The sequence below is a fragment of the Rhinopithecus roxellana genome, chromosome 7 (genome assembly GCF_007565055.1).
Source record: "Rhinopithecus roxellana isolate Shanxi Qingling chromosome 7, ASM756505v1, whole genome shotgun sequence".
Classification (NCBI taxonomy): domain Eukaryota; kingdom Metazoa; phylum Chordata; class Mammalia; order Primates; family Cercopithecidae; genus Rhinopithecus; species Rhinopithecus roxellana.
The window spans coordinates 114,271,364-114,292,845 of record NC_044555.1 but is presented as its reverse complement, the minus strand read 5'-3'; the positions used below and the strand labels follow the sequence as shown (position 1 = coordinate 114,292,845).

Genomic DNA, 21,482 nt, shown 5'->3' with positions numbered 1-21,482 from the left:
ACAGAGTCTTGATCTGTCTCCAGGCTGGAGTGCAATGGCGCAATCTTGGCTCACGGCAACCTCCGACTCTCTGGTTCAAGGGATTCTCCTGCCTCAGCCTCCCTAGTAGCTGGGATTACAGGCACGTGCCACTATGCCCAGCTAGTTTTTGTATTTTTAGTAGAGATGGGGTTTCACCATGTTGGCCAGGATTGTCTCGATCTCCTGACCTCATGATCTGCCCACCTTGGCCTCCCAAAGTGCTGGGATTACAGGCGTGAGCCACCACTACCGGCCTACCTCTCTCCTTTCAGCGGCTGAAAGTGATTTAGATTTTTTTCCCTGCCCAAATCTCATGTTGAATTATAATCCCCGGTGTTTGAGGTAGGGCCTGGTGGGAGGTGATTGGGTCATGGGAGTGGACTTCCCCTTTCGCTGCTGTTCTTGCGATAGAGTTCTCATGAGATCTAGTTGTTTAAAAGTGTGCGGCACCACCCCCAACCCTGCTCCTGTCATTTAAGACGTGCCTGCTTCCCTGTCGCCTTCCACCATGATTGTAAGTTTCCTGAGGACTCCACAGTGATGTTTCTGGTACAGCCTGCTGGGAGTCAATTAAACCTGTTTTCTTTATGAATTACCCAGTCTCAGGAATTTCTTTATAGCAGTGCAAGAATAGACTAATACAAGTACCTACCATGTATTTCCTTCTTTCTTGAATCATTACTAGGTCAGCATATAAATATGCTGTGATAGTTTTCATCTTAAAACTGACCACAGAATTTCTTGATATCTGAAATACTCTAGAAACCTCCTCATTTCTTGGTTTCCCTTCACAGGAAAATACATTAAAAGAGTTGTGTATACTCACTTTAATTCCTGACCTTCCGTTATCTTATCAACATTTTATATCAGACTGTTATGCTCGCCACTCAACTGAGACACTCATAAGATTACTGTGACCTAAAACTTACAAAAACCAAGAGTCAATTTTTTATCCTCAGTGACTTGACCTCTTAGCTGGTTGCTTACTCCTTGCATGTCCAAGGACATATGGAATCATGATCGACCCCTTGGTCAGCCCTTGGAAATGTGACTCTGAGAATATAATTGATGTCAGTGATTGAGGGTTTCATTGTGTTCACCTGGAGCTATGGACCATTCCATATCAGTTTCTCAGGTTGCTTTGCACAAACACCAAGATTGATCATGTGCACCTGGTTCCACTGTTGGACTCTCATGTTTCTACTGCTATGGATGATACGCCTTTCTAATCAACTCTCAATAAAAGCCTTGGACCCAAAGATTCAAATGGGCTTCCCTGGTCCGATCTATCCCACAACAGTTCTTATAGTTGACTGCTAGAAATAAAGCATGCTCTGTGTGGCCCCAGATGGGGAAGGACTTGGAAAACTATGTTTAGCCTCTCTGTACTGTGCCCAATGCAAATATGTTCCTGTTGCTTTTGTGCTTTATCCTTTGCTGTAATAAATTTTAGCCATTAAAATAATCTGCTACTGAGTCAGGTGAGTCCTTGTAGCGAATCTGCAAATTTGAAAGTTGTCTTAAGGCCACTGAAACACTTTACCTTCAAAATATACCCAGGACGTAGCCACTTCATACCTTCTTTGCAGCTCCCGCTCTGGTTCAAACAATCATAATCTCGCATCTGGGATAATGTAATTACGGTTTTACCAGTACTACCCTATAGTTAGTTTTCTAAATAGCTGACAGAGTGATAAAAATATAAATCTTAGTATTGTCTCTTTTATATCTGTGAAAAATGACATTGGAATGTGGATGGGGATTGTGCTGAATCTGTAGATCCCTTTGGACAGTATGAATATTTCAACAATATTAATTCTTTGGTGAAAGGAAAATATCTTGGGCCTCCAAAATCACTAAGGAAAACTCAGGTTGGAAACTGCTTAGGGTCAACCTGCCTCCTATTCTACTCAAAGTCACCCCTCAGCTCACTGAGATAGATGTATAATTGATTGCCTCCCTTGGGGAGGCTAAACAGAAACTCAAAAGAATGTAACCATTTGTGTATCCCTTATATCTGTGACCTGGAAGCTTCCTCCCCGGCTTTGAGTCTTCCTGCCTTTGCTTCAAGTTGTCCTGCCTTTCCAGACTGAAGCAATGTACTTCTTAATACATTGACTGATGACTCATGTCTCCCTAAAAGGTATAAAACCAACCTGTGCCCTGACCACCTTGGGCACATGTCCTCAGGACTTCCTGAGGCTGTGTCACAGGCGTGTCCTCAACCTTGGCAAAATAAACTTTCCAAATTAACTGAGATCTGTCTACGATTTTCTGGATTCACACTTCCAAGCCATTTATTTTGTGTCTTCTTCAATTTCTTTCATCAATGTTTTATAGTTTTCAATGTACAGATCGTTCACCTCCCTGGTTAAATTTATTCCTGTGCATTTTATTTTTTGGTGCTATTATAAATGAGATTGATTTCTTAATTTATTTTTCAAATAGTTTGTTGTTAGTACAAAGAGATGCAACTGAAATTTGCATGTTGATTTTGTATCTTGCAACATTAGTAGATTTGTTTATTAGTTTTAAAAGTTTTTACGTGGAGTCTTTAGGGTTTTTTTAATATAAGGTCATGTCATCTGCAAACAGAGACAAAATAGAATGGCTACTATCAAAGAGACAACAGATAACAAGTGCTAGTGAGAATGTGGAGAAGAGGAAACCTTTGAACACTATTGGTAGAAATGATTTGTTCAGCCATTATGGAAAACAGTATGGAAATTTCTCAAAAAACTAAAACTACCATGTGATCCAGCAATCCTAACTGTAGGTATATGTCCAAAGAAATTGAAATAAGTAAGTCAAAAAGATATCTGCACATTCATGTACATTGCAGCACTATTAAAAATAGCCAAGATACAGAATCAACCTAGATGTCCATCCATGGATGAATGGATAAAGAAAATGTGGCATATATACATATATATATATATATATATATGTTTCATACCTTACATTTATACAATACATTTATACTATATGTGTGTGTGTGTGTGTGTGTGTGTGTGTGTATATCTCAAAGAAGCAAAGAGGCAAAAAAGCAAAAGCAAAGAGCACAATGCTATATATATAACATATGCCCCACAGTAGCCACTGGAGAAACATAAGTGAATAATATTCCATATGGAGTGGAATATATATGGAGTGGAATATATATGGAGTGGAATATTATTTAGCCCTAAAAAATAAGTAAATCTTATCATTAGAGTCAACATGAATGAACCTGGAGGACATTATGCCAAGTGAAATAAGCGAGGCACAGAAAGACAAATACTGTATCATCTCACTTATATGTGGATTCTATTAAAAAGGTGAACTCAAAGAAGCAAAGAGGACAATGCCGGTTACTAGGGGCTGGGATATGGGGGAAAATAGGGAGATATTAGTCAAAAGGTACAGAGTTTCAATTATGCAGAATGAGTCAGTTCTGGAAATCTAATGTACATCATGGTGACTATAATCAATAATACTATATTGTATACTTAAAATTAACTAAGAAAATACATCTTAAATCTTCTCACCACAAAAAAGGTAACTATGTGAGGTGATGGACATGCTAATTAACTTGACTATGGTAATCATTTTACAATATATACATTTATAAAAACATGTTTCATACCTTACATTTATATAATTTTTATTTGCCAATTATATCTCAATAAAGTTGGAAGAAATAAATACTGGGTTTTCAACAAGAAAGTAAATCTTATTTTATCACTACTCTATTCGACACCTTCTAGTGACTGTCCACTGTATACAGAATAAAAATTACACTCTTTAGTCTAGCTTGCAAGGTCAAAAATTATCTGGTCTCCTCCTGCCACTTCTCTGAACTCATTTCTTATCAATCATTTCCACCCTTGATCATTTTGCTCTTCTCTGTTCTTAGAACATCTCAAGCTTATTCTTCTGGAAGAGCTGTTCTTTCTGTCTGGAAAGCTCTTCATATTGATCTTTGCACGGCTGGTTCCCTCTGGCCATTCAGGTTTTGTTTTATATGTCACTTCCACAGAGTGGCCTTCCAGATCACCCTAGCTTTTAAAGCCTTTTCCTCCCAATTACTTTTATCATACAGCCCTCTGTATTTTATTCATGACACTTATCGATATCTAAACTTCTTTTGTATTTTGTTTCTAGAACACAGTCTTCTTGAGGGCAAAGACTTTGTCTTTTTTGTTTTGCTGATGTTTCTCCAATGCCTAGAGCAGTTCCTGGCTTATAATAGCAGGCATTTCAGTAAATGTGTGGCTTGAATGAAGAAACTGAAAACAAGTTGCAACTTTTGAAGAAGTCCCTGTGGGGAGGTTTTTGTTTTTCTGAAATAGGCTGAAAAAACCTTTAAGTAGATGTTGTTAGCAGAAGGTCTAGGCTAAGGAATTCCCAGTACTGTGCAAACTTTATCATCTCTGTTATTCACTGTTGTGTATCCTATGTTCTTGAAATAGTGCCTGGCTTATCGCAGGTGCACAGTAAAGATTTGCTGAATACATGAATGGTGCCTGACACAAAGTGTGAATTGAAAATATTTGGAGAAAAAAATTAGAAATTACGACATGCCACAGATACCTGGGTGACTGGTTTACGTCTTTCCCCTTCCCATGTTCAAATTACTCCCCTTGATCGAGAATATTAGCTTATTTATTCAAATATATTATATTTATTGAAGACTTAATTTGTACAAGTGATATTGTAATATGACCGATTATCCAAATTAACTTACTGAAAGCATTACTAAACAGAACTTCTTGAATAGCTGAGTTCATCTTACATCTTTGTCAGTTGGGCAGTAAGAAAGCTGATGGAAGATCAGGATCATACTATACCATGCAGTGTATGCAGTAATAATGGTACAGACTGAACAATATTTTTGTCTACCCTTAATGCCTATGTCAACTGTTGGGATTTTAAGAAAATGTTTCTATGAAGTTCCATGTATTTTAAGAAATGTCACAAAAGGATTAACTGTGTTAGTCAAAGTGGTTTTCTCATGTGCAAGTCTCATAGCATTATTTGGATGCCTGCTTTTTGGATAAAACTTTAAATGTCAATTATCTTGGCTCAGAAAGGCAACTGATTTCAATTGTTTTTGGACAATGAAGAGCTTTGCAATGTGTAGGACACTGAGGGGTGCTATAACGAGCCTCCATGCACATATATCCATTTAACCCAATGAGGTAAATTCCTACAAGTGCAATAGCTGCATCAAAGTTTATGCATTCTTAAAATGTTCATACTCATTGCCAAATTACTTTCCAAAATGGTTAGAGCAAATCTATATTCCCGCCAAATATCTGTGAAATATTGCTGTTGTCTCATTTCTCTTCTAGAAGTAGATATCCTCACACTTTAACCTTCTAAATGTTCCATAAAATTTTTCAAAATATTATATCTTTTTGATAATTCAATTTTTATTTCCTTGACAATTATTGAAGTTGCACATATTTTCATATGATTATTTTAATTATGCGAATAATGTGTTTACATTTTTGCCCATTTTAAATTTTATTAATCATATTTTGTATAATAAATTACTAATTATTGATTTGAAGGATTTTGTTGTGTATTAGAGATGAAAATGTTTTATCTCTGTTTTATATTTTAAAAATGTATTCTCCTGGGTTTTGTCATTTTAGTGTATTTGTAAAACCTTTTGATGTATAGGAGATTTTAATATTTACATGATTAAAGTGATCAAATTTATCCCTTCTTGATTTTTTATCCTGATAGGATATGTATACTCAGACTGAATTTACAAAATATTGTCCTGTATTTCCTCGTATGATATCCATTTCACCTCATTTCATTTTTTAAACTATGTGATTCCATTTAGATTAAGTTAAGATAATCATTCAAAATATTTACAGGTAAGAACCCAAATTTTTTCCCAAGTGTGTATTCAATGGACCCAATTACATTGAATAATTCTTCATTCCCTCACCTCTTTGATATATTCATTTTAAAATAGTTCATCCCTCTGTACACTTGGAAGTATTTCTTGACTCTTTTTTCTATTCCACTAATTCATTTGTCTATTCTTTTGTCAATAGCATGCTCCTTTGATTACAGTGGCTTTAAAATATAGTTTGCTCTCTGACAGGTCAATTCCCTTCACAGTATTCTTTTTAAAAAATATCTGGGCACTTCTTGTACATTTCTTCTGTCATCTAACTTTAAATGTATTTGTTATATTGCAAAAAATCCACTTGGATTTTGACTGAAACATTAATATATTAACTAATTATATAGCTGAGAATTGACATTGTCAACTATCAGTAAATAAATAAATCATAGCTTTTCAACCTTAGATTGCTATTCAAGTGGTAAACCATCTTAATTGCAACTCAAAACATGCAATTCATTATGTCTAATTCTGTGATTTGCTGCTCATGTGCTTTTTCTATCTATGGCCTTCAACATTTCATTAAAGATCAGCATTCACATGGATGTCTTGTGCTTCAGTGTCAACTGTTCTGGAGGGTACATGCCTTATGCCTAGAGGTGACCACCAGAGCCCTCAAATATGATTTTTGTGAAAACCACATAGTCTCACCTTATCTTATGTCATATTAAATATATTATATATTTGAAAATTCAATCCAAACAATAGAAAATTAATTTATATTTTGGAATACATTACATCTTTATAGTATTTTCTTCCTTCCAAGGACAATGCTATGTCTGTTCATTTATTCAGAGATGGCTTCAATATGTGCTTTTATAATTTTTCATTACAAAATGTATTTCTTGGCCGGGCATGGTGGCTGATGCCTATAATTCCAACACTTTGGGAGGCCGAGGCGGGCGGATCACTTGAGGTTAGGTGTTCGAGATCAGCCTGGCCAACACGGTGAAACCCTGTCTCTACTAAAAATACAAAAATTAGCTGAGCGTGATGGCACACACCTGTAGTCCTAGCTACTCGGGAGGCTGAGGCAGGAGAATCACTTGAACCTGGGAGGCAGAGGTTGCAGTGAGCCAAGATCATGCCACTACACTCCAGCCTGGCAACAGAGCAAGACTCTATCTCCAAAAAAAAAAAAGTATTTCTTGTTATTTTATTGTTTTTGTGGAAATTGGAAGTGTGATTTCTTTTTCTTTCCATTTCAAATTCTAATTGTATATTGTCAATATAAAACAAAACTAATTGTTTTTCTAGCCAACTTACCAAATTTTCTCACCACGATAGCTAATTCACTGGGTTACTTTGTGTTTTTCTAGGTATAAAATCATAATATTCTCAAATAATACTAATTTTGTCCCACATTCAAAACTGTATACCGCCCGCCTCGACCTCCCAAAGTGCTGGGATTACAGGAGTTTGAGACCAGCCTGGCTAACATGGTGAAACCCCGTCTCTACTAAAAAATACAAAAATTAGCCAGGCGTGGTGGCAGGTGCCTGTAATCCCAGCTACTCGGGAGGCTGAGGCAGGAGAATCACTTGAACCTGGAGGCAGAGGTTCCAGTGAGCTGAGACTGTGCCACTGCACTCCAGCCTGGGCAACAGAGCGAGACTCTCTTTCAAAAAAAATAATGTATACCACATATTTAATTTTCTATCTCATTGCATGAGCTATTGTGAGTAATAATTACAGAGAGAGAAAAATATTTCATATACTAATGCTTAACAGTTATACAGAAAACCTGAACACTATGCAGTCATTAACAATGAAATTTTGAAGAATATTTAATGACATGGGAAATGTTCCTCATGTATTAAGTGAAAAAAGAGATTTGTTTTTGGAATATATCGATTTTAAAACACACACACACACAGCCATATACATCATTCTCAGTGGAAGAAAAGGCTGGGTGAATACACGTCAATACACAAGCTATTATCACTGGATGATAGAATGTTCCCCTTTTTAATATTTTGAGGTATTTTTCAAATTTCCATGATAAGCATATATAACTCTTATGATCAGAATAAATGCTTTTATTGCAATATATAGAGATTTGCAGGGGAAGTGCTGCCAGACAGTGAGAGGGATCTTCTTAGTTGGTCTGTAGTATCTACCCATTAAGTTTCAAAATATTAACTGCAAAGAGTTTTTTCATATAATGGCAGTTGCTCAACCTCCTGTCTTTATATTTCTATGACTCTAGTTGCTATCTTCGCAGATTTGTGGAATGCTGGCACTGCAACTCTCTTTAGTGCAAACTGGCTCTGGTAATGCTGTCCGCAAAACACATTTGCTGGAAAATATATGTGCAATATGGCTACCCTGTTGGATATAAGTAGGAGAAAGGAACTATTTCTGCTGAGTTCTGCCCAAAAGACTCTTCCCCTGTTACTTAGAGTCCCTATGCCCCCTCACCCCATAGATACTTTTCTGTTTTCCTGACCATCAGTCATCTCCTGAACTGACACAGTTACAGTTAAAACTTGTCCCCTTGTAGGTTTGCTGGTGCTTTACTCTATTTCATACAGGTTATAAAAGTGATTGTTCTGATACCTGAACATTGAGTGTGAGCCCGGGGAGACGAACCCTTTAACTAAGATGAAGCTAATCAACTAACTGAATGAGCGAGAGGTCCAGCTTGGGGTGGTCGATAAGGTGTCCTGGCAATCTGAGTACAAGGACAGCGCCTGGATCTTCCTAGGAGGGCTTCCTTATGAACTGACTGAAGGGGACATCGTCTGTGTGTTCTCACAATATGGGAGATTGTTAACATTAATCTCATGCGGGACAAGAAGACTGGGAAATCCAAAGGATTCTGTTTCCTCTGCTATAAAGGCCAGAGGAGCACAATTCTGGCCATTGACAATTTTAATGGGATCAAGATGAAAGGAAGAACTATCCGAGTGGATCATGTGTCTAACTATAGGACTCCTAAAGACTCAGAAGAAACGGATGATGTGACCAAAAAGCTCCAGGAGAAGGGCTGTGGGGCGTACCCCCTCACCAAGTTTGTCTGAGAGCTCTGAAAATGAAAAACCAACAAAAAACACAAAAATGACAAAAAGGAAAAAAAAAAAAAGAAAGAAAGAAAAAGAGAAAACTGACCAGGAGGTACAGGCAGAGCAACCATCCTCTTTCATCACCCAGAAGCAAGACAGTGAAAGAAAAGGATGACCCTGGCTCTGAGAAGCACAGCAGTTAAGAACTCAGAGACAGCTCAGAAGTCAGAGTCCAGGGAGGGGCCAAAGCTCCCCAAGGCCGGGACTGCCTACTCTGGTGGAGCAGAGGACCTAGAGAGGGACCTGAAGAAAGAGAAACCCAAGCACGAGCACAAGTCCTCAAGCAGGAGGGAGGCAAGAGAAGAAAAGACCAGGAATAGGGACAGAGGGCGGAGCTCAGACACATATTCTAGCCAGTACAATGGGCATACTGAAGGGTGTAGTCATAGCAGTAAAAGCAGGAGCCAAATTTCTTTAAGTTATTTGTAGATTCTAGATATTAGTCTTTTGTCAGATGGATAGACTATAAAAATTTTCTCCCATTCTGTAGGTTGCCTTTTCACTCTGATGATAGTTTCCTTTGCTGTGCAGAAGCTCTTTAGTGTAATCAGATCCCATTTGTCAATTTTGGCTTTTGTTGCCATTGTTTTTGCTGTATCAGTCAAGAAGTCTTTGCCCATACCTACATCCTGAATGGTATTGCCTAGGTTTTCTTCTAGGGATTTTATGACTTTAGGTCTTAGGTTTAAGTCTTTCATCCATCATGAGTTAATTTTTGTATAAGGTGTAAGGAAGGGATCCAGTTTCAGTTTTCTGCATATGGCTAGCCAGTTTTCCCAACACCATTTATTAAATAGGGAATCCTTTCCCCATTGCTTGTTTTTGTTGGGTTTGTCAAAGATCGAGTGGTTGTAGGTGTGTGGTGTTATTTCTGAGGCCTCTGTTCTGTTCCATTGGTCTACATATCTGTTTTGGTACCAGTACCATGCTGTTTTGGTTACCGCAGCCTTGTAGTATAGTTTGAAGTCAGGTAGCATGATGCCTCCAGCTTTGTTCTGTTTGCTTAGGATTGTCTTGGCTATAGGGGCACTCTTTTGGTTCCACGTGGAATTTAAAGTAGTTTTTCTAATTCTGTAAAGAAAGTCAATGGTAGCTTGATGGGGATAGCGCTGAATCTATAAATTACTTTGAGCAGTATGGCCATTTTCATGATATTGATTCTTCCTATTGATGAGCATGGAATATTTTCCCATTTGTTTGTACCCTCTCTAATTTCCTTGAGCAGTGGTTTGTAGTTCTCCTTGAAGAGGTCCTTCACAGCCCTTGTAAGTTGTATTCCTAGGTATTTTATTCTCTTTGTAGCAATTGTTATAGGGAATTCACTCATGATTTGGCTTTCTGTTTGTCTATTATTAGTGTACAGGAATGCCTGTGATTTTTGCACATTGATTTTGTATCCTGAGACTTTGCTGAAGTTGTTTATCAGCTTAAGGAGATTTTGAGCTGAGACGATGGGGTTTTCTAAATATACAATCATGTCATCTGCAGAGACAATTTGACTTCCTCTCTTCCTATTTGAATATGCTTTATTTCTTTCTCTTGCCCGATTGCCCTGGCCAGAAATTCTAATGTTATGTTGAATAGGAGTGGTGAGAGAGGGCAGGGCATCTTTGTCTTGTGCCAGTTTTCAAAGGGAATGCTTCCAGTTTTTGCCCACTCAGTAAGCAAATTTACAAGAAACAACCCCATCAAAAAGTGGGTGAAGGATATGAACAGACGCTTCTAAAAAGAAGACATTTATGCAGCCAACAAACATGAAAAAAAGCTCATCATCACTGGTCATTAGACAAATGCAAATCAAAACCACAATGAGATATCATCTCACACCAGTTTGAATGGCGATCATTAAAAAGTCAGGAAACAACAGATGCTGGAGAGGATGTGGAGAAATAGGAATGCTTTTACACTGCTGGTGGGAGTGTAAATTAGTTCAACCATTGTGGAATACAGTGTGGCGATTCCTCAAGGATCTAGAACCAGAAATACCATTTGACTCAGCAATCCCATTACTGGGTATACAGCCAAAGGATTATAAATCATTCTACTATAAAGGCACATACACACGTATGTTTATTGTGGCACTATTCACAATAGCAAAGACGTGGGAGCAACCCAAATGGCCATAAATGATAAACTGGATAAAGAAAATGTGGCGCATGTACACCACGGAATACTATGCAGCCATAAAAAAGGATGAGTTCATGTCCTTTGCAGGGATATGGATGAAACTGGAAACCATCATTCTCAGCAAACTAACCCAAGAACAGAAAACCAAACACCACATGTTCTCACTCATAAGTGGGAGTTGAACAATGAGAACACATGGACACAGCGAGGGGAACATCACACACTTGGGCCTGTTGGGGGGTGGGGGGCTAGGGGAGGGATAGCATTAGGAGAAATACCTAATGTAGATGACAGGTTGATGGGTGCAGCAAACCACCAAGGCACATGTATACCTACGTAACAAACCTGCACGTTCTGCACATGTACCTCAGAACTTAAAGTATGATAAAAATGTTACTATTTTTGTGTCTAAAACTTCTGGGGCTGTGCTTTTAATCCCTTGAGTATTAGAGTCATTGGGAGGACTGCAGTTTCAACAGCTGGATATCCTGGATATTTTTCACACCATCCATTGTCCCTGTACCAGAATATGTTTCCTGAATTTTGGTTCATAAACATGGCTCTTGAGCCCATAGACCCCAGTTGAAGATGGAATTTTCAGGAAAGGGAAAATACCAGATAATTCTATAATTCTAGTCTTTGGGTTCGATGTTTAGAGCCCAGCATCGTGGGACCTTTCCAGTTACTGGGTTTGGACAGCTTGATGTGAATGAATGGAGTAGGATATTTAAGATCAACCAGCTCCATGCCCAAACCCTCCTGTTTAAAAAAATTGTTAATGTCTTTTCTTTTTCATTAAAACTTTTTTGTTTGAAAAGAAAGTAATTGTAACTTTTGTACTCCAGTGGAATTAAAGAACTTTCAGTGTCATCTTTAATACCCTTTGTCTATTCTTCCTACAGAGATTTTATTTAAGGAAGATGTTCACCTGAATTTACTTTTAGTTATGAGTCAGCCAATCTAAGCCACAGAAACATCTTAAATATTGAGAATGGAGGTCCCTAATGCTTTGTTGTCTGTAACTTTTGTTTTCTTTTTCTCCTGGTGGAAATAGAGTAGGTGGTGATGGAGGTTAAGGAAATCACAGTCAAGGCTGTCAAAGGCCCATTAGGTGAAATCTAAGATAAGTCTGACAGTCTAAACTTTCCTTCAAACACTTAGGCTGTGGATATACCCCTTATGCCATTTGATTTTATGTTAAAACATTTAAATTGCTTTATTGGTTAAAGAAGATTTTCATGGAATTGTTAATTATTTATTTTAACGGATTGCTGTATACCGAGTGTGTGCTCTTAGTTTGAGGAAATCAGGAAATCCACCATCTTGATACAATTTGGATTTGTACAATATTTTCTACCTTTCTTTTATTTCCAAACAGAAATGCCGCTATTTAAGAGCAAACTGTTGCTTTGTCAAAGCCCATATTCTGTTACTCATTGTTATTTATACAGACTCTAAGAAAACATTACGCTACTAATCAAAGGTGATAGATACAAAGCATTGTTTTGTCTTCTGGCATTATGGATTATGCTAATGGCCATCTGCCCATAATTGATATTTTGTTCTTCAGTCATAGAAAAAGAAACATAATCAACCATAAAAGACGATTTTGTTGTGATAAATGCTTATGCAATTCTTTTATTCTCCATTATGTTTTTTCATAATTTCCTAGTTAATTATTTAGTAGTATAATACTTTTACAGCAATAGAACTGTCACTGCATTCCAAATAGGGATTTGAAATATATTGTATATACACAGTGATGTCATCCCTAATATCCTCATGCAGCTGGGAAAAACAAATCAACTCAATGACATCTAACACATACTTGGGCTGATTTTTTGTTTGTTTTTCCACATGTTGGAGGATAACTCATACTTTAGTTTTCTGTAGAGTAAGAATTATATGTAAAAAAAATCAATCCAGAAAAATATAGACTTAATGGTTATGGTGGATAACCAATTAAGCCAAGTCTCCTTTGATTTTGTATATACATTCCTAAATTAAAGGAAAATTCCTTTTCTATAAAGAATGTGTTGGCAACTCCACTCTCCATCACAATAAAAGACTCCCTTTTGCAGGTGTGCCTGAAAGTCGTTGTAGATATATGAAGCAAAAAAAAAAAAAAAAAAAAAAAAAAAAAAAAAAAAAAAAATTCATGGTGTGTGTGAAGAGAACTCCACTAAATACTACTAAATGCTAGAAGTAAACACAAAAGAAGTTAAAGATGTGGAACTTGCCCTAGAAGAATTTATGATTCAGCTGGGAGCTGTACTCTACACCTTAGAAACATTTATAAGCAAGACATCCTGGGTGAATTGATAGAGGTTTTAAGTGCTGAAAAGTAAGGATTCATGCGGTAGAACTGCCAGCAGAAATTGCTCACTATTTTTAAAGGTCTAATGTCACTAAGAAGACAAATTAATTTTTTTCTGAGATCTCTGGAATCTGCATGTATAGAGTAAGTAGATGTCATTTGAAGATGGTAACAAAAAAGCCCTACATTGATAACTGAAATGTCATCACTGGGGATTTATGTCTTTGAATTAGGCACTTCCTTCCCCATGAATGAGGTATGATTATCATCTCAGAAAGGCTAAGGAGTGAAATGCACCTATATGCATTTATACTGGTGAGGTAAATTCCTACGTATAGAGTATACCTGAACATGTTCTACCTCAGCATTCATGCTTGTCTGTATATAATTCAAAGATGTATTATAGATGTTTTTCTTCTCGAAAAAAAGTCTTAAAAAATTAAATTTGAAGTCTATTTTTATCCATCTTTTGCTTGTATTTATGACGCTTTTCAACTTATTCTACTCTCAACAAATGTATTCAGGAGGAGTTTGTAAAGTTCTGAATGTCTATCAACACCCATGACACTACTCCCATGATTATGTCTTTATAAACAGGAATCGCATGAGTTCAATATCCTGACCACAACCAACCAGGGATTAGGGCCAGCTATATAGAGAACAAGAACTAAACCAATCTAATCACCTCTCTCTTGGGGAATTTTAATTTGGAGATATAGAAAAGAGCAGAAACAGAATGAGACAAAACAAGAAGTAGGAGAATGAGGCAGTAGAATCCAGGATTATTCAGAAGCCATGACATGAGAGGAGACTACAGAGAAATCAGTGGGCAATAATGAAAATAGAACAGAAGAAGCAGATAAACAGAAATGCTGAGTCAGGAATGTGATAGAGTTGCTAGAATAGGGAGCAATGAACATATGTTGGTGAGAGGATAGGAGTAAAACTGGGTTTCTTCTTGGAGACTCTCTCCTGTCCTCCGCTTGTCTGTGTATCTTTCCAATTAACACTTTTGAACTCAGTCAACCTGAACACACCTCTGTTCCTTGCACACTGAAAGATCCCAATAACACAGTGTCTTATCTGAATTTCAGAACCTTCTGCTGAATTCCATTCCAAATTTCTTCTCCCTGCTTCTGTCTCTCCTATAAAAAAAAGTTCCCAAGTCGCCGGGCGCAGTGGGTCACGCCTGTAATCCCAGCACTTTGGGAGGCCAAGGCGGGCGGATCACCTGAGGCCGAGAGATTGAGAGCAGCCTGACCAACATGGAGAAACCCCTTCTCCACTAAAAGTACAAAATTAGCTGGGTGTGGTGCCGCATACTTGTAATCCCAGCTACTCGGGAGGCTGAAGCAGGAGAATCGCTTTAACCTAGGAGGAGGAGGTTGCGGTGGGCGGAGATCGCGCCATTGTACTCCAGCGTGGGCACCAAGAGCGAAACTCTATCTCAAATAAAATAAAGTTCCTAAGTCAAGACTCCATTACCTTTTGTTTGCAAGTACAAAGAAAGAATGGGTGGTTGCTTAAGAAGGCCGTTGTCTGTCAGAGGATACTAGTACTGGTTTGCAAAAGTTGTCTACTTACTGTCTTCGATTCTTCCCCTTCCATTTGTTCTTGATCTCACTCTAATTAGTCTTTTGACTCTACCATTCCACCACAACTACTTTTATGTATGCCAAGAATCATCTTCACACTGTTAAATCCAGTGTCAAATCCTCCATCCTCATCTTATTTAACATATAGCAGCATTTGAAATAGTTGATGACTCCCTTTTTCTCAAAAACTTCCTTCATTTGGCTGCTGACATCATACTTCTAATTTTCCTGCCACCCCACTGGCCACTCCTTCTCAGTCTTCTTTCCTAGTTCATTCTCATCTTCCCAGGCTCATAATGTTGTTATGCCACAGGGCTCAGTCTTTGAACTTTCTAAAAATCTACACTCACCTTCTAGGTGGTGCCATGCAGCCTTAGGACTTCACGATCTATTAGCTGATGACCTCATTTTTATACTCATTCTAAGCTATCCTCTCTACTTCACACTCACATATTTAATTGTCAAATCAAGATCTCCACTTGGCTAATAAGTATTGCAATACTATTAAGTACCCAACCGAATTCCCGATTTTTTCTTCTTCTCATAATTTTCTGTTCCTTTTAAGTTCTGAGTTAATGTTAATTCCATCCTTCTAGTTGCTCAACTCAAAATTTCTGGAGTCATCCTTGATTTTTCCGTCCTCTCAATCTTAAAACCATCCAGAAATGCTCTGAGTAATATCTTTAATATATATACAGAATCTCTCCACTTCTCACCCACTCCCATTGCTACAGACTTGATCCAAGACACATATTCTCCTGTCTTGATTATTCTAAGCGTTTCCCTGTTTACAAACTTGGTCTCATAAGTCTGTTCTTGACACATCAACCAGGGTGCTAAGAGTTTCCTTGTTTACAAACTTGGCCTCATAGGTCTGTTCTTGACACATCCACCAGGGTGATCTTGTTGAAACAGGAATCAGATCTTGGCATTCCTCTGCTAAAACATAATTTTTGGCTTGAGATCTTACTCAGAGTGATAGCATTTCAAACTTTCCACCTGGCAGGGTGTGGTGGCTCATGCCTGTAATCCCAGCACTTTGGGATGCCGAGGTGGGTGGATCACTTGAGGTCAGGAGTTTGAGACCAGTCTGGTCAACATGGTGAAACCCCATCTCTACTGAAAATACAAAAAAAAAAAAAAACAAACAACAAAAAACAAACAACAAAAAACAGCTGGGCATGGTGGCGCATGTCTGTAGTCCCAGCTACTCCGGAGGCTGAGGCAGGAGAATTGCTTGAACCTGGAAGGCAGAGGTTGCAGTGAACCGAGATCGCACCATTGCACTCCAGCCTGGGTGACAGAGTGAGACTCTGTTCCCCAACCCCCCCGACAAAAGAAAACTTGCTACCTTTCCTTTCCATCTGACACTGCCCATTTACTCCTCCCTATTGCCCTCTCCTGCTTTTTTTTTCTCTATAACACTTTGACTCTTCTAAAATACTATTTCTTTTACTTATATATGTTGTTTATTGCCTGATTCTGTTCCTAAGACTAGACATTTTTTTCTTTCTTATGCGTGATTCAAATACATAAAATAAGTATTTGCTAAATTAATTAGTTAAGTAATTGACGTGCCCTAACACTAGAACAAGAAGGAATCACCTGAATACAAATAAAAAGTCATAAATATTAGGAATCTGTATTAGTCCATTTTCACACTGTATAAAGATACTATCTGAGACTAAGTAGTTTATAAATAAAATAAGTTTAATGACTCACAGATCCACATGGCTGGGGAGGCCTCAGGAAACTTAAGAATCGTGGTAGAAGGCAAAGGGGAAGCAAGACTCATCTTACATGGCAGCAGGAGAGACAGAGAGAGCAAATGTGGAAGTGCCACACTTTAAAGCCACCAGCTTCCATGAGAACTCACTCACTATCAAGAGAACAGCATGGGGGAAAATGTCCCCGTGATCCAATCCTTTACGAGAAGGTTCCTTCCTTGATACGTAGGGATTACAATTTGAGATGAGATTTGGGTGGGGACACACAGTCAAACCATATCAAAAACCTTCCCTATATCCTGTCACAAGCTAGCTGTCTTTGTTAATTGTCCTATCATTGTTCAAAGGGACCCACTGCTCCTTTCTCTTTGTCTTCTCTCTCCCTCCAAAGTTACACTGTGTTAGACATGGCTCAGGCATGGTTAAATGTTGGTTTCACCATTAGATGAAGCAGTGTAAAATCAATATTGTTATTCAGTTGGTTTCAAAAATACCTTCCTTTGCTGGCTGTGATGGCTTCCTTACAGATGTCCCTGTCAACCTGTTGACTAAATTGCCTCAGTAACTGGTACTAGGGAATGTGATGCTTTGTGGATTTGAATTAAAGCTATGAAAAAATAGAAATTGTCCGTGTGATTTTGTTGTTGTTTGTTTGTTTGTTTGTTTGTTTTTGATTTCCAGCCAGGCCTGTTTCTTCTAGGACAAGATTTAGCATCTCCTCTTTCTTTGCTTTTTTTCCTTTTCCTTTTCTGATAGACCTTAAAGGAAATATGCCAAGGCAGCTGCAGTGTGAAACCAATAGGGAAAAGGCTTATGTCCAGCTGTTCCTCAACCCTGAAAAATCACACATTCTCCATTTCTAAACAATGAACGGATGGGTCCGGGAATGCAAGAGAGTAGAATGTTGTAGAGTGGTGTGTTGTAGACAGTATCATGTTGTTTCATCTACTTTCCACCCTTCAACAATGCCAGTGTGTTAGGAGTATTCAAAACTTGACCTATTATCAACCAACCCCCTAATAATCAGTTAACACCTTAATTATCAGCTAATTGGTAACTAATATTAGTGTTATCAGTAGAACTTTTGGCACAGATTACATGGTAGTCAACAAAGATGGGTTCCTCAATCTTGCCTGAAGGGAAAAAAATGACTGTTTTCTTATTTTAAACATTTTCCCAACGAAATTCTGATCATTTCCTTGTGAATAGCATATTTTACATTTATAAAATAATCCAGCAGCAGAGTGTCAGGTGAAACATCATTCTTGATATCATTTTCTATTAAAAATCCATGTAAATAGTAAGTACTCAATAAATCCTTTGTGAATTAAGTCTGAGCCCACACTCAGACCTAAGATAGAGGCAATCCATTCAAAGAAAAACAAATAGAGACTCAATAAATGGTCAGAAAGCTAGGCCAGATTGCCCCATTCCCAATCCAATCTTCCTCCCACTAAGCAACTTGCTGTCATGAAGTAGGGATTATATTAAATACTCTGATTCTCAAGCCTGGAATTCTGTAGGGCAGTAAACTGGAAGAAGCCTAGTGACAGTTGGTATCTAGATGCTGAATGTAATTTTTATTTTTACTTTTTGCATTTTTATGAGGCAGAAAATAAAAATATGCAGTTATTGAAGAGAAACTGAGCAATCAGCTACCAGTTAAACAAAATGTTAACCTATTTTCATGCCAAACTGAGGATTCAAATTGTACTCAACTATAATCATTGTTCTATTCATTCTACTTTGATGTCTTGAGAGTTACTCAAAAGTAGGGACAATATTCCATTCTCAGTCCATGTGGATGGCACTCCGGCCCAAGGAAGCTGCTCTCTAAGAAATGAATTAATTAATAAATTATTATTAATAAAAGAAATGGCTTAATGGCATTAAAGGGCCATTAGCACCCACAGCGGAGCACACACACACACACACACACACACAATTCAAGATTAGTCGTTGGCCGGGCAAGGTGGCTCACGCCTGCAACCCCAGTACTTTGGGAGGTTGAGGCGTGGGAATCACCTAAGGACAGCAGTTTGAGGCCAGCCTGGCCAACATGGTGAAACCCCGTCTGTACTAAAAATACAAAAATTAGCCAAGGGTGGTGGCAGGTGCCTATAATCCCAGCTACTTGGGAGGCTGAGGCAGGACAATCTCTTGAACCCAGGAGGCAGAGGTTGCAGTGAGCTGAGATTGTGCCACTGCACTCCAGCCTGGGCGACAGAGTGAGGCTTCATCTCAATAAATAAATAAATAAATAAATAAATAAAAATAAATAAAAGCAGGGGTTACAATCCTAGTCTCTGATTAAACAGATGTTAAACCAGCAAAGATCAAAAAAGACAAGGGCATTACATAATGGTAAAGGGATCAATTCAACAAGAAGAGCTAACTATCCTAAATATATATGCACCCAACACAGGAGCACCCAGATTCATAAAGCAAGTCCTTAGAGACCTACAAAGAGACTTAGACTCCCACATAATAACTGGGGGAGACTGTAAGACCCCGCTGTCAATATTAGACAGATCAACGAGACAGAGAATTAACAAGGATATTCAGGACTTGAACTCAGCTCTGGACCAAGCGGACGTAAGAGATATCTACAGAATTCTCCACCCCAAATCAACAGAATATACATTCTTCTCAGCACCACATCGAACTTATTCTAAAATTGACCACATAATTGGAAGTAAAACACTCCTCAACAAATGCAAAAGAATGGAAATCATAACAGTCTCTCAGACCACAGTGCAATCAAATTAGAACTCAGGATTAAGAAACTCACTCAAAATCACACAACTACATTGAAACGGAACAACCTGCTCCTGAATGATTACTGGGTAAGTAACGAAATTGAGGCAGAAATAAGTAAGTTCTTTGAAACCAATGTGAACAAAGACACAACGTGCCAGAATGTCTGGAACACAGCTAAAGCAGTGTTTAGAGGGAAATTTGCAGCACTAAATGCCCACAGAAGAAAGCGGGAAAGATCTAAAATCGATACCTAACATCACAATGAAAAGAACTAGAGAAGCGAGTGCTCATGAATTTAAAAGCTAGCAGAAGACAAGAAATAACTAAGACCAGAGCAGAACTGAAGGAGATAGAGACATGAAAAACCCTTCAAAAAAAATCAATGGATCCAGGATCTGGTTTTTTGAAGAGATTAATAGCTAGACGGCTGGCCAGACAAATCAAGAAGAAAAGAGAGAAGAATCAAATAGACACATTTAAAAAAATGATAAAGGGGGCTGGGCATGGTGGCTCATGCCTGTAATCTCAGCACTTCGGGAGGCCGAGGTGGGCAGAACACCAGACGTCAGGAGTTCAAGACCAACCTGGCCAACATGGTGAAACCCCATCTCTTCTAAAAACACAAAAATTAGCCAAGCGTGTTGGCAGGTGCCTGTAATCCCAGATATTGGGAGGCTGAGGCAGGAGAATCGCTTGAACCTGGGAGGCAGAGGTTAAAGTGAGCGAAGATTGCACCACTGCACTCCAGCCTGGATGACAGAGAAAGATTCAGTCACCAAAAAAAAAAAAAAAAAAAAACTAAAACTGATACAGGGGATATCACCAATGTTCCCACAGAAATACAAACTACCATCAGAGAATACTATAAACATCTCTACAAAAATAAACTAGAAAAAAAATCTAGAAGAAATGGATAAATTCCTGGACACCTATACCTTCCCAAGACTAAACCAGGAAGAAGTTGAAACCCTGAATAAACCAATAATAAGTTCTGAAACTGAGGCAGTAATTATTAGTCTACCAAGCATAAAAAGCCCAGGACCAGATGGACTCACAGCCAAATTCTACCAGAGGTACAAATAGGAGCTGGTACCATTCCTTCTGAAACTATTCCAAACAATAGAAAAAGAGGGGCTCCACCCTAACTCATTTTGTAAGGCCAGCATCAGTCTGATACCAAAATCTGGTAGAGACACAGCAAAAAAAGAAAATTTTAGGCCAATATCCCTGATGAACATCGATGCAAAAATCCTCAATAAAATACTGGCAAACTGAATCCAGCAGCACATCAAAAAGCTTATCCACCATGATCAAGTCGGCTTCATCCCTGGGATGCAGGGCTGGTTCAACATATGCAAATCAGTAAACGTAATCCATCACATAAACAGAACCAATGACAAAAACCATATGATTATCATAATAGATATAGAAAAGGCCTTTGATAAAATTAAACACCCCTTCATGCTAAAAACTCTCCATAAACTAAGTATCGATGGAACGTATCTCAAAATAATAAGAGCTATTTATGGCAAACCCACAGCCAATAACATACCGAATGGGCAAAAGCTGGAAGCATTCCCTTGAAAATTGGCACAAGACAAGAAAGCCCTCTCTCACCACTCCTATTCAAGATAGTATTGCAAATTCTGGCCAAGGCAATTGGGCAAGAGAAACAAATAAAGCACATTCAAATAGGAAGAGAGGAAATCAAATTGTCTCTGCAGATGACATGATTACATATTTAGAAAACCCCATCATCTCAGACCACAATCTCTGTACATACAGCATATACTGTACTATATATTACTTTAATTGTTTGTGAATTTCCCATATGTCATGGAGAAATAAATTATGAAATTTAAATATGCTGTCATATTTTTTGCAATAATGAAAATTTATCAAATGCACTGTATTACACCATTTGAAGGTGGTATATAAAATGTAAGGTTTATTCATTAATTTAAA

At 38.1% G+C, this 21,482-nt stretch overlaps 1 pseudogene; it reads left to right on the top strand.

Annotated features, from left to right (window-relative positions):
• The window catches only part of LOC104666739, a 28,700-nt pseudogene extending 19,280 nt beyond the window's left edge, over nt 1-9,420 (top strand).
• The last annotated feature ends 12,062 nt before the right edge of the window (nt 9,421-21,482 follow it).